The sequence below is a fragment of the Uranotaenia lowii genome, chromosome 2 (assembly GCF_029784155.1).
Source record: "Uranotaenia lowii strain MFRU-FL chromosome 2, ASM2978415v1, whole genome shotgun sequence".
NCBI lineage: Eukaryota > Metazoa > Arthropoda > Insecta > Diptera > Culicidae > Uranotaenia > Uranotaenia lowii.
In genome coordinates this window covers 384,344,084-384,366,178 of record NC_073692.1, presented here as the reverse complement: position 1 = coordinate 384,366,178, position 22,095 = coordinate 384,344,084, and the positions used below count along the sequence as shown (strand labels likewise).

Below are 22,095 nucleotides of genomic sequence, written 5' to 3'. Positions count from 1 at the left end.
TCAGCTGCGTAATGCTCAAAAAACTAATTTAATTTTCAAGAGAGCTGAAGATAGAAGCTGTAGGTTGCACATAAGGACATTCTTTTTGAAATTTCTTAAGACCATGACCTCAAAAAATGAAAAAAAGGGTGTAAAAACCGTATTTTTCAATCAAAGAATCGTCAAAATTGTTTATATCGCACCAGATAAATTTTGAAAAAAAGGATGGGAAAGTTGACGTAGTTTGGCACATTTACGAATTTTTAAAGTTTCAAAATACGAAACACAGAATTCTTGACGAATTTTCAAAGTATGCTGTTTTTAAACCTTTTGCAACTTGATTTTCTAAGACTTGATGTCAACTTTGAAAAGGATTTTTAGTCTATCAACGCGAGATATCCGTTATAAATTTAAAACTCATCAAAAAGGCAATTTCATAACGATTCTAGTGGTGTAGAAACATTTGCGCTGCAATCCTTTAACAAAATATGATAAATAAAAATTTGATATTTATTAGGGATTGGAATTTTTGTCATTTTTGTGATTTTGGCGATTTTTGTATTTTTGTCATTTTTGTCATTTTTGTCATTTTTGTCATTTTTGTCATTTTTGTCATTTTTGTCATTTTTGTCATTTTTGTCATTTTTGTCATTTTTGTCATTTTTTTCATTTTTGTCATTTTTGTCATTTTTGTCATTTTTGTCATTTTTGTCATTTTTGTCATTTTTGTCATTTTTGTCATTTTTGTCATTTTTGTCATTTTTGTCATTTTTGTCATTTTTGTCATTTTTGTCATTTTTGTCATTTTTGTCATTTTTTGTCATTTTTGTCATTTTTGTCATTTTTGTCATTTTTGTCATTTTTGTCATTTTTGTCATTTTTGTCATTTTTGTCATTTTTGTCATTTTTGTCATTTTTGTCATTTTTGTCATTTTTGTCATTTTTGTCATTTTTGTCATTTTTGTCATTTTTGTCATTTTTGTCATTTTTGACATTTTTGCCATTTTTGTCATTTTTATCATTTTTTGTCATTTTTATCATTTTTATCATTTTTATCATTTTTGTCATTTTTATCATTTTTATCATTTTTGTCATTTTTGTCATTTTTGTCATTTTTGTCATTTTTGTCATTTTTTGTCATTTTTGTCATTTTTGTCATTTTTGTCATTTTTGTCATTTTTGTCATTTTTGTCATTTTTGTCATTTTTGTCATTTTTGTCATTTTTGTCATTTTTGTCATTTTTGTCATTTTTGTCATTTTTGTCATTTTTGTCATTTTTGTCATTTTTGTCATTTTTGTCATTTTTGTCATTTTTGTCATTTTTGTCATTTTTGTCATTTTTGTCATTTTTGTCATTTTTGTCATTTTTGTCATTTTTATCATTTTTGTCATTTTTATCATTTTTATCATTTTTGTCATTTTTGTCATTTTTGTCATTTTTGTCATTTTTGTCATTTTTGTCATTTTTGTCATTTTTGTCATTTTTGTCATTTTTGTCATTTTTGTCATTTTTGTCATTTTTGTCATTTTTGTCATTTTTGTCATTTTTGTCATTTTTGTCATTTTTGTCATTTTTGTCATTTTTGTCATTTTTGTCATTTTTGTCATTTTTGTCATTTTTGTCATTTTTGTCATTTTTGTCATTTTTGTCATTTTTGTCATTTTTGTCATTTTTGTCATTTTTGTCATTTTTGTCATTTTTGTCATTTTTGTCATTTTTGTCATTTTTGTCATTTTTGTCATTTTTGTCATTTTTGTCATTTTTGTCATTTTTGTCATTTTTGTCATTTTTGTCATTTTTGTCATTTTTGTCATTTTTGTCATTTTTGTCATTTTTGTCATTTTTGTCATTTTTGTCATTTTTGTCATTTTTGTCATTTTTGTCATTTTTGTCATTTTTGTCATTTTTGTCATTTTTGTCATTTTTGTCATTTTTGTCATTTTTGTCATTTTTGTCATTTTTGTCATTTTTGTCATTTTTGTCATTTTTGTCATTTTTGTCATTTTTGTCATTTTTGTCATTGTTGTCATTTTTGTCATTTTTGCAATTTTTGTCATTTTTGCAATTTTTGTCATTTTTGTCATTTTTGTCATTTTTGACTTTTTTGTCATTTTTGACATTTTTGTCATTTTTGTCATTTTTGTCATTTTTGTCATTTTTGTCATTTTTGTCATTTTTGTCATTTTTGTCATTTTTGTCATTTTTGTCATTTTTGTCATTTTTGTCATTTTTGTCATTTTTGTCATTTTTGTCATTTTTGTCATTTTTGTCATTTTTGTCATTTTTGTCATTTTTGTCATTTTTGTCATTTTTGTCATTTTTGTCATTTTTGTCATTTTTGTCATTTTTGTCATTTTTGTCATTTTTGTCATTTTTGTCATTTTTGTCATTTTTGTCATTTTTGTCATTTTTGTCATTTTTGTCATTTTTGTCATTTTTGTCATTTTTGTCATTTTTGTCATTTTTGTCATTTTTGTCATTTTTGTCATTTTTGTCATTTTTGTCATTTTTGTCATTTTTGTCATTTTTGTCATTTTTGTCATTTTTGTCATTTTTGTCATTTTTGTCATTTTTGTCATTTTTGTCATTTTTGTCATTTTTGTCATTTTTGTCATTTTTGTCATTTTTGTCATTTTTGTCATTTTTGTCATTTTTGTCATTTTTGTCATTTTTGTCATTTTTGTCATTTTTGTCATTTTTGTCATTTTTGTCATTTTTGTCATTTTTGTCATTTTTGTCATTTTTGTCATTTTTGTCATTTTTGTCATTTTTGTCATTTTTGTCATTTTTGTCATTTTTGTCATTTTTGTCATTTTTGTCATTTTTGTCATTGTTGTCATTTTTGTCATTTTTGCAATTTTTGTCATTTTTGTCATTTTTGTCATTTTTGACTTTTTTGTCATTTTTGACATTTTTGTCATTTTTGTCATTTTTGTCATTTTTGTCATTTGTGTCATTTGTGTCATTTGTGTCATTTTTATCATTTTTGTCATTTTTGTCATTTTTGTCATTTTTGTCAATTTTGTCATTTTTGTCATTTTTGTCATTTTTGTCATTTTTGTCATTTTTGTCATTTTTGTCATTTTTGTCATTTTTGTCATTTTTGTCATTTTTGTCATTTTTGTCATTTTTGTCATTTTTGTCATTTTTGTCATTTTTGTCATTTTTGTCATTTTTATCATTTTTGTCATTTTTGTCATTTTTGTCATTTTTGTCATTTTTGTCCTTTTTTTTTATTTTTGTTACTTTTTTCAAATTTTTGTCATGTTTGTGATTTTTGTCGTTTTTGAGAAAAAATGACTAAAAAATTTCATAAGTTGCATTAAATATCATTGAATTAACAGTGCGAATTATTTCGGATTAAATGCCACGACTTTATTATCCTTTGTCTGCGCTTTTGTTTTTTACATTTTTTTAAATTCTTCTTATATCTTCTTGACAGGCTACTTGGGAGCCTCTTTCGCATTTGCTGAAAATGCTCCCTCTTTTCAGATCACCTGATTTTTAAGCTTTTAAGAACTGTTTAGACTAAGCATGAAGTTTTATGTTTGAAGCTTATCATTGAACTTCGCAGGCCTCACTCTGAAAAAAAGGGGATTTTTGCAGGGTTTTTATCAATTGGAAATACATGCTCAGGCTAATACCAGTAAACTATTTGTTGTTTCATTTTTCGTTGTGGACGATAAAATTAACATCTGCACCGACACAGAACACACAGATAAGAGCAACGCGCACAATACACGAGTTTGTCGAACGGGCGTTCATTTTGTTGTTTATGAACCGCGTTCTGTAGGTGAATGATGGGAGATAAGAACAGATCTTTTTCAGTAACGTTACCGTGGGATAAATGACGTGATAATTTATTTTAGTCAATTACATAGTTTGAATGATAGAATTTTGGCAATCAATTAAACGATTCGAGATTTAAACTAACTGCTGGAAAAATCCTCAACTGCATAGCCAGTTTCATGTTTATGTTTATAATTGTTACATCTCTCCTAGCTTTTGTATTCGAGGGGGTCACGATAGGATAAGTAAAAAGATTACTAACAACACTACAGTCAAATTTCTTGTGACCTTTGAGAAAACCCTCTACACTTACTACAATCATTGCAGGAGTTGTAACCCTTTCCATAGTTGTTTACATCATTGACCATTTTAGGCGAGTGTCGAACTGGTACAAAAAAACGCTCCACTACAAAACCAAACATTGGGAACCGAAAATGGAACGAGTAACAGAATGTTAAAAACGCTAAATCGACGCGGGAGTATCCTGAGGTGATCACAGGAAGATGTGGGAGGCCGACTGAATAGGGGAGAATGTTTTTGCAAGTGCCAAAATTTACACGCAAATGTGTGTAGGTATGGCTTTTTTTGTCTTCCCGCGAATTGGTTCAGGCAATTCACAGCATTCAACGTCGTCATCTACAAAAGGCGAGAGTAGAGGGGTACTTTCTTACCGACCCACCTTCTGGTGATACTTTCGAAGGAAATAGCTAAAAATCGGTGGTTCGGTGGTTCGGTGGTTTGTTGAACCGAATCGCATGTACGACACAAACGGGGCCGGTCTTTCTTTATTTGACCGTTTGATATTCGGGTGTCGATTGACAAATTGATCGTCAAAGGTTGTCTAGGTGCTGGTTGTCGATTGGAAAAGCGTTGAAGCATAGAGTTTTCTTCAATTTTATCGAAAAGACCGCTTGAAACTTACATAAAGGGTGTCCACGATGAAATCGCCACACTATGAAATTGCTCTAACTTTTAACCGTTGGGTGGATTTAGTTCATAGTGCATTGTTTACATTCTGCAGGCTTTAAAGTCCTGTGATCAAAGCTCGTGGAAATGGAGTCGAAAGAACAATTCGTGCATTACGAGAAAAAGGTTCTCTTGCATTGTTCCATCGCTAAAACGTTGGGAATCGCGAGTTCCACGGTGTCGCGAGTGATTAAGCGGTTCGAGGAACGATTGAACACCGATCGGAAACCCAGAAGTGAAGGAACCGCGTAGTTGGGGCCTTCAACCGAAACCCGAAAACCTCCGTTCGGGATGTGGCTAAGAAGCTGAAGTTTTGTCCAGAAGGCCAAAACTAACGCTAGGCTTCGAACATTCAAGGTACAAAAGGCCCCTAATCGCAACGAGAAGCAGAACAAGTCCGCCAAAACCCGTGCCAGGAAGTTGTACCTCAACATGCTGACGAAAGTTGAATGATGCATCATGGACGACGAAATATATGTGAAGGTCGACTTCAAACAGATCCCCGGCAACCTGTTTTTCACGGCCAAGGATAAGTTCAGCGTTCCGGAGCATGCCCGCACTCAGAAGATGTCCAAATTTGCGAATAAATTCCTGGTTTGGAAAGCCGTCTTCACGTGCGGGGAGCGTAGTGCACCTTTCGTTACCCAGAACACGATGAACGGACAGGTGTAGGGGAGGAGCGGGCTATATGCGCCTATTAAGCAGAATACTGATTTAATCAAATATCACATCGAATATGTGTACAAAAACTATATACACGTGTGCAGGCATCTGTTTTCTATACATTGGAGTAACTTTTATGTTTAAATTTTCTTCTGTTTCCAAGAAAACGATTTTATTATAAGTGTTGTCTAAAATGCCAAACCTCAAACCGTGCGGGCTAAATGCGCCTATTTATGTTTTGAACAAAATTTCTGTTTTTGGGTAATATTTCCGTATAATTTCGTTGAAACTGCTAGAAAGTAATAATTTCCGTACGACAAAGCTGAAGTTTTGTAAAAATCTATGTATATTATAATGTTATGGAATAAAACAAAAGTTAGGGTTGCCATACTATGGAGGCAGTTCATCTATAAGAAAAACTTCATCAAATCTGTTTTTAGATCTTCAATTCTCTCTTAAGATGTTATTCAGAGCTCAGATTTGAAGGTTCAATGATAAAAATCATTTATTTATATTATTTAACCTGTTATTTTAGGATGGAGGCATTTTACAAACATGATGGGGGCATACAAAAACACTCTATTATTCCACTATATAATCATCATTAAACCTCCACAAAAGCTGAAATATGTTTAATTTCTAAAGTTCATTTGAGTAAGAAACAAAAACCATCCTAGTTTTTGTTTTAAGCTTCTTTACGTATAATTTTTAAAAGTCGAAATATTACATCAAAATGTATCAAAACCTTGTACGATTTTTTAAATTTTTTTGAGTTTGTAAATTCATAAAATTCTTTCTTGCCTTATGTTCTAAGCGTATCACCCTCAAAATGCATTGGTCAGATAAGCTGTCTAGTCAGCCATTTCATCAAACAGCCGTAGGGTCATTTAACCCGATAGGTCCATTTAGGAAACCTTTCCCCTACATGAAAGAGTGCCTCCAGAAGCGGCTGTTTCCTCTCCTGAAGGCCCACAACGTCCCAACAATCTTCTGACCGGATTTGGCCTCAAGCCACTACTCCAAGGACGAGTTGAAGTGGAATACGAACAATAAGGTCAATTTCGTGCCAAAAATTCTCAAACTTCCCAACACTCCGGAGGTCCGCCCCATCGAGAAGTACTGGGCGATTATGAAGCAGCACCTTCTTGAACGACCTAAGGTAGTGAAAACAGTCGAGAAACTGAAGAAAGTATGGGTTTACATTCAAAAAACGGGTAATGCACAGGTTGTGCAGAGTCTTATGACCGGGGTTTAGGCCAAGGTGCGGGCATTTGCGTATGGACTGTAAATAAAATACAAGAAAAATAATAAAATTAAGTTTAATAGTTATTTTTCAATTCCTGGAAATTTGATGGCAATCGGATGAAAACTCGAATTTTGCGAATCAATTTTGTGCTTCATTACCCAAAGTTAAACATACATTTAATCAACCTTTGATCGATGATGACCTTTGTAGAGATCAGGAGTGGTTATAAGAAATTAAATAGTTAAATAACCAAGATGACTGAATCATACTTAGCGTGCACGTACACATGATTCGTTCGAATAAGAACGGCCGTAAATCTTGGCCTACAAGGAAAATAATAAAAAGGTAAAATTTACCAAGATAGCAAGGTGAACGCTCGTAAAAGCCAAAAAGGAAACTTCTACCTCTTCGAGGTAAAACTCACCTCACAGCGAGGTAAAATTTACCAGAATCGAGGTTGGAAAAAAGGTACAATTCACCTTGAAAAAAAAGTAAATCCAAATAAGGTAAAACTTACCTAGTAGCAAGGTGAAGTTGACCTGGATTGAGCTAAACAAAACAGTTCAATAATTCATCGGAAAAAAGTAACTATTTGCCGAGCGCGTTTATTGAGGTTAAGCTGTTCTGTCGTTCAGCAAGGAAGCTTTGCTTCGTGCCCAATATGTGAAAATTGGAACAGAATGGTGAGTGTTTTCTTAGTTGTGCTGATTCTCGTCATAATACTTTGCTTTTGTTTCAGATCGGCCCACAGAGCTTCAGTGGCCAAAGTGGCTCGGAAGAACGCGAAAGCCGGAATGCCACGAGCCTGGCGAAGAAAGTACTTGCCTCAAAAAAAAATTTTAAACACGGTGATACATTTCAAAAATAAATATAAGGTAAAAGTTCCTATTTAATTGAAATAAATATCACTTTTTGAATAAATTTTGTTTAAATTTTTATTGAAGAAACCAATCAAACCAACTAACATTTACTTTTTAAATCAGTGAATAAGAAAACGGTATTATTAACTTTTTTTTCTAAGGTGAAATTTACCTTTTTGCTAGGTGAATTGAAAAAAGGTAAAATTTACCTTTTTGCTGTAAAAAAATCACATCGCTTCTCGGTAAATTTTACCTTTTTTTATTTTCCGTGTACTGTAAATGTGAGAGTGCTCTAGTTTCGTTAAGTTTCGTGATAGTAAGGTGTATGTGTGTTGATTAAATTCAGGCAGTTAAGAATATATATTTCGCGTGGACAGATGTGTACGAAAAAAGTTCCGTGAAAAAGTATGAAAATGTCCAAAGGTGGTCCAGTCACTACAATCTTCAGTTTTTGATACGAATAGAGATCCTTATTTGAAACTTATTTATTGCGACCTCCAAAAAAAGATTAACCGTCGTCGTTTAAATTTTATTCGTAATGAAAATGTCGCAAAAGCAGAAGAGGAAAAAAAACCCTATTCAAATCCATTCTAGAAAATAACTTTATTTCTGAAAAAGCCCTAGAAGCCAATTCCTACTTTGAAAGATGGAGATGGTTAGCGTTAGAGTCATGGGTGGCCAACATTTTCAACAGGCGGACCAAATTTCGGAGATGGGATAGACTGGCGGGCCACACCACCTTTTTTTTAATATGCAGAACAAATAAATGAATAACTTATATTCAAAGATGATATAATTAAATTATTTTTGTTTTCATTTGTTTTCTTTTAAAAATATAGGTATGTATGAAAGACAGGTTCATGAAATTCGGTACAGTTTTTTACTGATTCTACTTGGATTGATAAAAAAAACTAAAAAATTATTGAGAGCTTGTTTTTTTAGACCAAATTATTATATTCATTACTCAATTAGAAATATTTATCCGTTAAAAAGCAACTGAACTGTTTTGTCCGACAAAGTTGCAAAGCTGGAAAATCAGTTGAACAAAGTGAGTAAAAATTCCATCTCTATAAAAACGAAATGATTATAGCAGTCTCACTTGTAAAAAGTGAAAAAAAGATTAATTTCATTTCCAAAATCGCTCAAAAACTTGGTACTTACCTTCATGGTAAAAACCTGATTGAATTTGCTTGAAGATTATTTTCTAACAAAAATAAAATGGACGCCCTTTTATCAATTAAGGTGGTCTTCAAAAAAAAAACATCGACCAAGGAGGAATTATTCTTCAAAAAACCTGCCTTTAGAAAACGCGACTCCACAGCTATTCATCCTTCTTCTCCACAAATGGTAGACCTTTAAATATTATATTTCGAAATTAACTTACTCACTGAACTCCAAGACTCTCAAGATTTGCTTGACATGACAAATGGCCTGCCAGATATGGCGTAATACTTTTGAAAAAGATGAAAATTCTATACTTTAAAATGATGAAAACAGAGAAGATCTGCACCATATTATGGCCAAATTAATCTACCCGCCAAGCAATTTGAATCTATCCGTTTAAAACTCAACACCTTCGCCTAAGCGTAAGAAGGTTTTAATAAGTTTACAAATTTGAAAATACATTAAGTCTAGTTTTTTTCTTCTTTTATAATGGATACCACAGATGTTGTCAGTTTTCAGCAATTTTACCACGATTTTAACTCAAAATTTGTTGGTAATCTTCCGAAGTTTCGTAGAACTTTTTTTAATCAAATCTTATTCTGTGATAACATTTTTGGTTCATTTCGTTCCTGAAAATTATCAAATTTTTGAAGATGATGGAAAGTTTAGTTTGGCTTTCTTAATTTTTCCCTAAGTTTGAAAAATGTTCACTTGATCTTTAGCAGATTTCAAAATTTATATTTTTTGAGAAATTAGATATAAAATTTTTTCGTAAAAAAACTATGTTTGAAATCCACATAAATTTGTAATTTTGAACATGGCACTTCAAAACTTAGACAAATAAATTGTTTAATTCGTAGATAGTATGTTTGATATTCGGTATAACTTCGTACCAAATTTTTCGAAAGTGTTTTTTTTTTTTTTGAAAATATCATATTACCTTCTCAAGAAGCCTTCAAAAAGAGTCAAAATTCAAACTAGTGCAATGGACCCATCCAGAAGCTCTCATCACTTTCAGAATAATGGTAAAAGTTTTTCAAATAAGGAAAATTCATCTCAATACACATCTGTTTGAATAAACAGTTCATGTGCAAAATATTTGAAAAAAATGTAAAGGTTTTTCTCCGACTTTTATTACGAATTCTTGAATGATTGATACAGATTTGAATAAAATTTGAACTCCACAGGATCCAAGGAAAATCCTCAACTCTTAAATAGATCTAAGATTTTCATGTGATCATTCTGGAAAAAGCTTCGCGGGCCTCAAAATAACAGTGGTTTGGCCACCCATGGCGTAGAGGATAGCCTTCAAGTCTTCTGAGCCAGCGAACATAAGATCGAATCCCGGTCACGGCATACATAGTACACTTTCTGTGGGTTGGTCAAATTTGTTCTCTCGTGCTGGATTCGAGTGAGAAAACAACTTTGTTGTTCTCTCTGCAATAAGTCGTGCAACCAGATTGCTAAAAATCAGAAGGTTCATTTGCAAAATTGTTCACTGAGAGAAGCGGCAAATATTGTCGCTGGCAACGGTTTGCATGCATTGAGATCAAAACTTGCGCTCTCTCGCATACTACCAGATTGTACGAATAAGATGTTAAATATCGTCGTTTGTATAATTCTTATCGCTTAAGCCAGGAGTTAAAAATATGTAAGTATGTACATATACTGCCTCCACTTTGGTAGATAAATGCTGTTTATTAGAGTTTTATACGATGATTTTATGATGTATATGAATCGTAATTCAAAATTTGTTGAGAAATATACCTACTAAAATGTTTGCTGGGTACCGTGGAGCCCTTCCAGCATACCTCCTGCAGCGCTACGATGTTGAATTCGCGGCTCTTCAATTCGTATAAGAGCACGTGGGTAAGTATTGCCCAGGAAATTTAGAGATCGGCATGGTTCCATGTTCCAAGTTTCCAATCCAAGAGTTAATTGTTGTTGTTGTTGTTTGCATAAGGATATCTGAAGTCGATACCAGCGAAATGAATTATTTGAACCGTGTAAATTTTAAGTCACATATTTTTTTCCAGATAGCATGTTCTGCCGATGTTTTATGCATTTTTAATGAACGGAGATTTGAAACGGAGATTTGTCCTACTTCGATTTTTGAGAAGGAGAGAGACAGAATCAAATTAGTAATATTTGCATAACTTGGTCAGATATTGTCCGATCATTTTTTCCAAAGCTAGGCGACCCTCAGAGAACATTTTGAACATATTCCAATTGGTCCAGCGCAACTACAATTTTTTTTTTGCACGGCTACCGGATAGTGATTTTTTTACCTACGCAGCATTTTCGACTCATGAGAGCCGAGTAGAAAATCAGAACCGAGTTAATTTTAAGTCACACATCTTCTTTCCGATAGCGTTTTCTACCGATATTTTAGGCATTTTTAAGGCATTTGACACCAACATTTGAGACGGACATTTTTCCTTTTTCGATTTTCAAAAAGGAGAGACAGAATAAAAATTGTCATTTTCACATAACAAGGTAAGAATTGTCCGATCATTTTTTCCAAAGCTAGACAACTCTCAGAGAACATTTTGAACACATTCCAATTGGTCCAGCGCGCCTACAATTATTTTGCGCTGATGCCGGACAAAGGATTTTGTCGGAATTTTTTTACCTACGCACGTTGCTACGTTAAAGTTATGCACTTTTGTATCGCACTTTAATCACAGACAACTTGAATATAGAACGCAGAATTTCGATAACAGACTTATAAAAATTATTGAGAATATAAAATGAAAGATTCAAAATCCAGTAATACGAAGCTAAACCAAATCTCATGACTTATAATCAGAAAGTTTTTTTTTCTTTAAATTTGATAAAAGCGTTTACTTTGTTAAATGTATTTGTATTTCTATTGAGAAACGATCATAGCCTTCTTTGGTAATAATGAGGTTCAAAAAACACAAGGATTTTTTTCAAAGGAGAATCAAAGTTACTACAACACATTTAGGCCGAAAAGCCCTTCACCCTTTTTTTTAGATTGATCTTAGTAAGTTTGATTTCTGTTTCTAAGGAGATGCTGTTCCAGCAAGATAAAGAGACTATAGTAAACAAAGAGACGCAATCTGATCCCTTTTAAAATAATGAGCTTGCAACCTGATTGGAATGCCACTGACAGAAAATCAAAAATTCCAATCGTGACATTTCGTTTCTTTGTTTACTAGGATAGGTTCGTTACAGCAAGATATACATACCTTGCTTGTTTCAGATTTATTTCTGTTGTTAAAATTGTAAGCAAGATAAAATGATTAAGCAAAAATTTGAACTCCAAAAAAATTTCTTACCTGTTTTCAAACACTTCGCTCTGCCCTCCGTCAATGATGGTTATCTATTTTCGCAAATTTGCTCATATTATTCTCTATACCACTTGAAACAAAACCACAAACTTCCAACACTGCTGATAATACTTTTTTTGTTGTTATTTTCGTTTTTCCCCCCAACACCCGATGCTGCTCGACCCGTTTTGATTTACTCGTTCTCCCACACACAGGCGGTAAATCGCGTCTCGGGTCGCGCGTCACGCGTATGCCGCAAACACTCGCGCACTCATGCGGTTACGACGACTTAATATTCTTCAATACAATCTTGCACCTTCTTCATGTGACTTAATCTTCTTGGGAGCTTCTCTTTTTCTTATTTTTGTTTGCTTTAGCTTCGATTTGTTCCACTGGCAGCAGCTCTCTGTTGTATTGGAACGCGACGACTCGCGTTCTCTTTATCTTCTAGCAGCAGCGTTAAGATTTGAGATTTTTTTTTGTTTCGCTTCTTCGATTATATTTCCCACAAATCGCCCGCAAATCGCACAACACACAGATAAAGGAAAAATTCGCGCAGAGTTGCGGACAAGAAAAAAAATGCACAAGTACGTCACAGCAGAAAAAGTCGTCGCCTGCTTGAAAAAAAAAAAACTAATCGGGATGTTATCTGCCTTCGACTTTACACTGAACTGAACGATGGAATTCCATATAATTTTTCACTCGACGTATTATAAGAAGACTCTGGACAACTTGACTCGGAGAAATCGGTCGCCAGATTTCGAGGTGACGAAATCGGGAAAAACCTGGGGTAGATAGCTTCACGAAAAAGTGAAAATTCACGGATCTACCCACTCACACGCACCACAAAATTGCTCTCGCTCAAGTCGGCGAAGACGACGACGACGTCGACGATGTGAAGGACGTTATTGCAAAAATTGGAAATTCGATTCCTTCACCAGATCATACCCTGAAGATACTATCGAGACTAATGAAGATTTCGATTTCACTTCGAGTTACGCGATTCGCCAAAACGTCCGGGAAAACTTTCAAGGGAAAAATTCCGGGAATTGCTTCTCCGCAGAAAAAGGACGACCTCCCCTAAAAATTTGTTACACAAAACTCTTGTCCGTACCTAGAGCTAGACTTTGCAGAAATTCGCACTTGAGCTAACCACTACCGCCGAAAGACTAATGACGACGGTTCAGAACTTAATCGTACAGAGTCTACGCCAAACCAAGTCGAAACGACGACGACGACGACGATCGTGTTCATTCAACCTTTTTTATTGAATTAGTGTGTTCAGTTGGGGTAAATTTTCCACATGTGTGCGTCGAGTTTTCCCAAGGTTTTTCTTTTTGTGCTACCGAGGCCCGAGGGAGCTGTGAGCAACTTGCGCATGTAGAAGAGATTGGTCTCGTCTCCCCCATACGCATCGGCTGTGTGGGTGTTGTTTGCGCGAGAAACTAACCAGAAAGAGAGATATCGCGTCATGTCGAGAGTTGCTCGTGCGGTGGTGTTTGGGGATTGATGATGATTGAGGCATCGAGTTTGGGCAGCAATGACGACAGTCATTGACGTTTAAGCTTGTACTAACTTTAGTACAAACTAAAGTGTCATTGACTGTCACTGTCATTCTTCGAAGAGAAATTGAAGATTCCGTTGGATTAACAATTTATGAGTTGAATTTTATGATGTACATCGTTTCTGAGAAAATTTATCGATTATTGTCATTAGCTACCAAGGCCAGATTAAACAGGGGCAAATGAGAACAACTGCCCCGGCCCCCCGGTTCAGAGATGGTCCCGATATATTTTTTTAACAATTATCAAAAGTTTAACTTAAGATCCAACCTTGGCGAGAACTTGCACAAAGACCCCCTATGATTAGTGAAGGGTGTCCCGTCCCACATCAAATTGTACAGAAAAATACGCTTTATAAATTTCCTTGATGACCAACTCTTTTCAAACTTTCAGACTTCAAATTGTTTGACCAAATTGACTTCTTTGAGATGCACACTGAGTGCCTGCTTCAAAAAAGTAGGGGAGAGTGGGGTATCATGGGCCACTTTTTTTCTTTGTTTAATAACATCTTTATTATAAAAGATAAAAATAAAATAATAAATGGAAAGGTTTTCTACATTCTTAGGGTACCCTTAGGCGTTTTTTTTATTCTTCAGTACATAAATTTCCAAAGTTCTGACTGTTTGACAAAAAGTATTTTTTTCGGATTTTGAAAAGCTGTGGGGAAACGTGAGCCACCAAATCCAAATTGACTAGATAACGTTCAAAGTTTATAAGTTGACCCAAAACAAAAATTTCATAATTCATTTAGTTAATTTAAAGCAATTTCAGATGAGGAAATAAAAAAAAAGAGTTGTATATGATCAAATAGTTCCTAAAACCTGGCTCACGAACGTTTCGTCAAAATCTATATATATATAAAAATGAATGATTGTCTGTCTGTCTGTTCCCTATAGACTCGGAAACTACTGAACCAATCATCGTCAAAATTGGCATCTGAGGGTTTTTGAGGCCGGGGATGGTTTCTGTAATAGTCAAAACTCCATCCGACTTAAGGGAGGGGGAGCTTCCATACAAAATTTGTAGTTTTTCGAAACAAATTAAAGTCATGACATCCATTTTCTGGAGATTTTTTCTTCCTTTGGGCGGTTTGTTTTTCGTCTCCATGGTCGAGGCGTCGCGAGCCAACGTCGCAAAAGGATAGTGACCATGGCATAGCATACTGATCAGTGGGAATATTTTGGCGCGTATTTCTCAACCAAGAATATTTTCCATGCAAGGGGTGGCGATATGAAGCCTTGATGTATTTTTTTTTTTTTCTACTTGATTCCTAGCTCATTTGTACGGCACATGGTTATGAATGACGCCTAGATGAGACCCAGATTGACATTTTGCCGATTGAACAAAACATATGACACATTCCAGCGTGACGTCACAACGTTTGCAAAACAATTTTTTGGTATTTTGCATGTAAGTTTTACAGGTCATATCGCACACTGTTAAAAATTGTACTTTATAAGGTTAAAATTTAATTCTCTACAATTTGAAATCAAAAGTATTTATATAGAATAAATAGTTAACAAAATATAAGCAAAACGAATCGTAACATCACAACGCGCCTCTTTTTCAACTTTTCAGTTTTTTTTACAACGCCGCATTTTTCTGCTCTTCTATTTGATCAAATTTTATGAAAATTTCAGGAAAGTATCGATTCATTACAACCAACAAATCACTGTTTTTGATTTTTTCAAATTTTGATTTCACTTCAGAGCGATTCAGTTTTGTGACGTCACAACGCACCATTTTTTTAAAGCAGGGTTTTGCAAAGCGTTGTGACGTCACGAAATTTTATGGTTAGCTACATGAAATAAATCAAAGTATAATTTTAAAATTAATGCTAAATTTACTTAAAATGCTTAAAAACTTAATAAATAAAGTGATTTGGTGATGAAATCAATCCATTTATTCCCAAAAAATAAATGGAATTAAATCTCAAAGACCCATATAAGCAGATAAGGTTTGCAACACTGCTCACAACCATTTTAAATATTCGAAGTTTTTTGTGTGATCATGTGAATATTATTAAGGACAAAACTAAAACTTGGAAATATTTAATTGTAAAAGCGTTGAAATGTGTTTCTGAATCTTTTTAATCTTTAATTGCAAAGGAAAGGACAAATAAATGATAATTTTGAAGCCTTCGATCTTTTCAAAATTAGTTAATCGACACTAGAGTGCCTAAATCAGCCAACTAATGAAAATCTTATAAGTTTCAAGCTTAAATAGATCCTAGGCCTAACACAAAGTCCATTGCCAAATTTGGGGATTGGCCCACGGAAATAGATGGCACAACGAGCCTTAAATTTGTATGGAATTATGAGAAATTGGGTTTGGAAGGCCATGAAAACCAAGTTATGCACCAATTTCTGAAGTCCCTATAGGCTGATTTGTTTTAATTATAGTCATTCACAAAACTTTCGTTATGACAAATAGTTTATCTCAAAATCCTATTTCGATAATGGTTTAGTTAAAAAGGTTTTGAGTTTCAAAAATTAACTTCTGATGGGTTAATTAAAAAAAATACCTGAATGATCGTTAATCGACGCTAATTTTGAACGTTATAGCTGTTTTATGATAACTCTAATCGAAATGCGTTCCTCAGATTAAATATTGTCATAATTAAAGCTTTAAAATACTCAAATTAAAAGAAAAATTGATTGATGAAGACCCAAATTATTGACGAAAAATGGTTTTTTTATCATGCCGAACAAAATCTAAATAATTCGCGTTGCGCAACCCCTTTCCTTAAAATAATCTGACCCAAATTTTGCATGAAACCTTGTGCTAGTACATATTTTAATTTATTTGATTTTATAATTCAGTTAAAAGTCTCTTTTGTGAGATTTGATGTGAACGCGGGGTTCGATTTAGATTTTCTAGTGACATTCTTTGAGGTGGAAATTTCAATAAGGGGAGTTTTAAAAAAAATTAATTAATTTTATTAATTTTTTGATAAAAAAAAAAAGTTAATCTATTAAGTTTACCATGTTCAAAGATTTTTCGAATCGCATTACATTTATTTCATGGAACTAATTTTGTTTGAACATAATGCCAGAAAGAAATAGAAGTTACTAGCAGTGTTTTTCATTCTAACATAGATATATGAAGAACTTGATCTTTTGCAAGATTTTTATTCAAATCAAAGATAACTACCTGCTTTATGATTCTCAAATATTCTTTTACAAAATCGAAGAGGATTTCATTTGTTTGATAGTTTGTTTATTCTTGAATTAAGCGTTTTTGAGCGCTGTTTTATATGTTTTATTAGAAATGTTTAAAAACAACAGAGATAACGCATAAAAAAAATTAAGTTTATTTAAAAAATTGATAATAGAACTCGTTTATTGAAGCGCATTGTTGTGTTGAACTTGTATTGAAGAAATACTATCATAGTGTTGAAGTAAAAAGTCTTGAACGTTTTCGAAAAAAAGTAAATAAATTTTCGTGACGTCACAACGCATTCTTTACCCGGGTGCAACTCACAACCTACTAAACCGATTTTCAATCTAAAAATTGCATTAAATTCCACACAAAAAGTTTGAAGAGACCTCCAATTTTCGACAATATGTGAAATTTCAGTAAATCATAAAATCAAAAACAGTAGAATTTTCGTAACGTCACAACGCTTAAAAATAGATACCTTTATCAACGATTCTAGAGCGTAAACTTGCAGTGACTGTTATCTATCTTATATCATGCTTTAAAGATGGCTATTCTACCACCATTTTGCAATAGTTTTTTTTGACATAGCTAGATTTTTGACAAAGTTATGTTATAGATAAAGAATAATTGCAAAAATCAATTTAATTTCACACTAAAATTTTTAAATTTCAACGTCAACATACTCAATACTAAAAAAAGGTAGCTGAGAATCTTTGAATGAAAAATGACACTCAAGAAATAACCTTTCCAATGCTATGCAATTTATTTTTGGATAATGAAAAATAAAAATCGGTTCTCCAGTTGAGGGGTGCTTGGAATGGGTCATATACATTTTTTTTTGCCAAATTCTGAAATTAAAAAGTCATGGCATCCATTTTTAATGAGTTTCTTTCATTTGAGGGGTTTGTTTTTCGTCTCTATAGATATATGGTCAAGCAAACGTCGTCGCAAGTGGATAGTAACTAAAGCATACTGTTCATAGATCGCTGGAAAAATTTAACAATCAGGCGCCTGTTTCTCAAACAAGTACCTATGTTTCTTATGCACGTGGGGGCGATATGCAACCTAGATGTGTTTTTTCTTGCTTTATTGCACGTGGTAATAAATGACGCCTAGATGTGACACGGATTGGTATTTTATCAATCGAATCAAAACCAATTGAAAGATTTGCAAAAATACTTCTATATTTAGTTCGTGTTAATGTAGGTAGCATCCGACTTTTCATTCAAGGGACATTAAAACATGTTCAAACGTACAACTTTTTCTGTTAAAAAATTAAAAATTATATTTTCTTCTAGAAATTGTTACTTCGGCCCAAATACACATCTGAAACGAATTTAGAAATGAAAATGGGAGCTTTTTATCTATATATATAATAAGCAATTTCTGTATGTTTGTTTGTTTGTTTGTTTGTTTGTTTGTTTGTTTGTCCTCTATAGACTCAGCCGTCTTAAGAGCTAGAGATCTGAAATTTGGCATGGATGTTCATTAGGACCAGGAAGGATGAAAAATGTTTTTAGATTTTCGGATGACCCCTTCTGAAGGGGGTCGTCCATACAAGAGAAATATTGATTTCGCGATATTGACGTTACTTTTCGTCGGATTGTGTTGAAAATTTGCACATGAATGTTTTGAAAGACGAGCAATCGATTTCAGGTGTAAAATTTTGTGTAAGGGTTGAGCCAAAGGGGTCGTCCATATTAACTGTTAACTGTTTTTGCGATATTGACGTTATTATACATCATATTCAGACGAAAATTGGTACACGATAGTTTTGAGTGACGTACAATCGATTTAATGTATCAAATTCAGTGTAAGGGACCGGCAAAAAGGGTCGTCCATATCAACTTTTCAATATCTTAGTGATATTGACGTTTTTATACATCGGATTGAGATGAAAATTTGCACATAGGAGTTATTAGGGACAATCAATCGATTTCAATTATCCAAATTTCAAACAGGGGTCAGCCAAAGGGGTCGTCCATATTACCTATCCAATGTTAATGCGATATTGTCGTTATTATACATCGGATTCAGATGAAAATTGGCACACGAGAGTTTTGAGGGACGAGCAATGGATTTCAGGTAATAAATTCGGTGTAAGAGGCCGGCAAAGGGGGTCGTCCATATTAACCTTTCAATATTTTTGCAATATCGTCGTTATTTGGCATCGGGTTGGGATGAAAATTTGCACACGGTAGTTTTTGGGGACGGACAATCGATTTTAGATGTCAAATGTTTTTCCAGGGGTCGTCGAAAAAGGTTTTTAGCAATATTGACGTTATTATGCAATGGATTGCTTTGAAAATTTGCACACGGGTGTTTTGAGAGAAGGGCAATCGATTTCAGATATCAAAGATTGTATACGAGGCAACCGAAAGAGGTTTAACTTTTTGGCAATAATTGCGCTGTTATTCAACGATCGAGTCGAAATTTATAGACGAGTGTTCATGACATATTCCAAGTTATAAGAATGGTAAAATGTCTTTAATAAAAATAATAATAATAATATTCCAAGTTGAAAGCGAAACGGAGTTCGTATGGGATCAGCTAGTTTTAAATAATTATGAAAAAAACTTCGTACTTTTTGATTACATACCATAATTAAAGTACGTACTAAACATGAAAAGTGTTTTTGTGTTACATGGCTGCATAAAACAGACTTTTGATCCGCTTCGTTTTTGAAAAGCGAGACCTTAGAACAGATATTCAACTGAACGCAAAATTTTTATTAGACATTTTTGGTTTACCCTTAAAGTGTTGGAAACAATATTCCCTCCTGTCAACTAACACGGTGGGGCAAGGGCAAACGTCGAACTTTTAAGAAATTCATCTTGAAAATGATTCAATATGTTGGAAAGACCAGAAGGGGTATTCCGAATGTTGAAACTGAAGCGGATATTGAAAATTCTTAAATGTCTTTGTAAATGGTTTATTCCCTTTGAACAGCATTCGTTAAAAGTGGAGTTACAAACATAAATTTACACTGCTGGATTCTTTGTAAATGGTTTATTCCCTTTGAACAGCATTCGTTAAAAGTGGAGTTACAAACATAAATTTACACTGCTGGATTACTGCAGATATATCAGTGAAACTTGGTAGAACAAAAAACAGGAATACGTATTAAATCCATTTTAAAGCCATTACTCTGACGCATCTGTAAATAAGCTTTGCATTGACACTTGCCCCAATATACGGGACAAATGTAAATTAAGAAATTTATTTTTGCCAACATTTTTGAATATTTGACTTTCAAAGAGAAAATAAAAAAACGCTGAGAACTTATTTAGTGATGCAACTGATATTTTTTTTAAATATTTATATTTATTGCCGTAGTAAGTTTATTAAAAAAAAAGAAATTTGCACTGTATTTAATACATAACTAAATTAATATATTTTTCATTAACATAAAGCTTACTTTTTCAACTCCACAACATATCCCATCTAATGCTTATCAGGAGCTGGAAGTGCTCATGATACAGAATATTAGGAGTATACTCAAAAAACTGTCTCGATTCACGCTATTCATAGGTTTTGAAAATTCTATCTCCATAAAGTAAAATTTGCAATAAATTCCAATATGCGAATCTTTTTCATTCAATTTGTAATTTATGTAAACTCGAGCCGGTTAAATTTGCATACCTTCTTCAAGCAGTGGGGGACAAAATTGGAAAAGATGGGGGAGCTCCCATGTAAATTTAAGATAAAGAGCTTTTCAAAGAAGGGACCACATTTAAAAAGGTATTTTTGGGTACAGAGTAAAAATTTCAGATCTTGAAAAACGAGTTTGGAGATCAAATGTAAATAATATATACCATCTTTGAATTGCAATTCAGAACTGCAGCTGCAGCTCTTATTTCAAAGTTGTTGATTCTGAAGTATGATGAGATTTGATTTTAAAAAAATGCTCTCTAAAATCTAAATTTGAATAAATTTTTACAATTTACATTTTTTTTAGGAAGGTGTAGCAAAGCACAACGGGTCAGCTAGTTCCATATAAATATAAGATTTATGTTCATCTCTATCGCATTAGAAAAGATGGACAAAACATTTTTCATAGCCCTTCATTTGGCATAAGAGAACTTTAAAGATAGTAATAACGTATTTCAAGTTCATGATGTGTGTAAAAACACCAAAATATAGGTGGCCCGAGATACCCCACAAAATGTGGCCCACGATTACCCACAAGCAATGATTTGCAAATTGGTTGCGTTTGTGTGACTTCTTTATGTTTCATCAAAAATCCCTTTTCCACGTGAAAGATCATGACGAAACTATGAGCATATTTTTGTAAGGTACTTTAGGTCTTCCACGGATGCAATTTTGCGGGTACTTGTTTAATTTGTAAGTACATTTTTCTAGGCTAGTTAAATAAAAAAAGCATATGATACGTACATAAGTCGAGAACATATAGAAAAACATGCTTACGCAAAGCGACGACGATGACAGTTGTATTGAGATTTTTATCTCAACACACAGCTGAGATATTTAGAGTGGCCCACGTTACCCCACTCTTCCCTACTTTTTTCAATTTGATCATATTTTACGCCATAGCTCCATTTTCCAAATCGTGCGGTAACTTGAATTGCCTTTATTGGATTGCTCAGAAAAAAATAACGTAACAAAGGTCTCATTTGGTTTAAAATTGTCAATTCAGGACATGCTTTTCTACAATATTTAAAAAAATGGAGTTGAAACAGCCATAACCTCAGTTTTCGATGCATGTGGTGGCTCAAACAGACCTCAGAAAAAATCACATTATAAAGTTCTCATTTGCTCCAAATTTTCACTCAAGATAAGTTTCATTTGGTTGAAAGTTTTTTAGTGTGAACATACTTTTTTCTGAATTAATTGAAAAATGTAGAGGAATTTACCCTAACTACAACCCATAATTCCATTTTCCGAATCATGTGATAGCTTAAATAGCCTTCATTTGATTTTTTGGAATAAATCACACAAGATAGGTCTACTTTTATTTAAACACATTTAATCCAAATCAGTGTTTTTTCTAGATTGTTTACAATATATAGGGGAATCAGGGGTTAAAAAGGCACTATATCTCCGTTCGTAAGGTCGTACGGCATGTGAAACTATGTCCAATCGATTTGCTGGATATTTACACCAAAGGAAAGTATGTGTTCATGAATTTGGCTCGTTTAGAAGGGAAGATATCGAATTTCTTCGGCGTTTATACAATTTTTTCCCCATAGTGCGTTAGGAGCATTTTGTGACCCGCCCAGCTGCAAAAGGCTTGAGAAGCATTTTTAACGGTAAATCGGGTTTTTGATTAAAACCAATTTCGTGTGTGCTTTCATTACGTCCGTCATATGAAACAAAATGTAAACAAAAAGTTTTATTAATTAAAAAATTCAAAAACTGACATAAACTAGTCGCAACTTTTTTCCATTT

The 22,095-nt window shown here is 33.3% G+C and overlaps 1 protein-coding gene across 5 annotated transcripts in view; it reads right to left on the bottom strand.

The window, feature by feature from the left end:
* LOC129743375 (ankyrin repeat-containing protein kinase A-like) overlaps nt 1-13,165 on the bottom strand; it is a 104,328-nt gene extending 91,163 nt beyond the window's left edge. For 3 of the 5 annotated variants that reach the window (XM_055735367.1, XM_055735365.1, XM_055735366.1), the window contains exon 1: nt 11,972-13,162. The gene's annotated coding sequence lies outside the window, so the exon portion shown is untranslated. Of the gene's footprint in view, nt 1-11,971 lie in introns of all 5 variants that reach the window. The other 2 variants (XM_055735369.1, XM_055735368.1) reach the window with 2 other exon arrangements.
* Between the last annotated feature and the right edge of the window lie 8,930 nt (nt 13,166-22,095).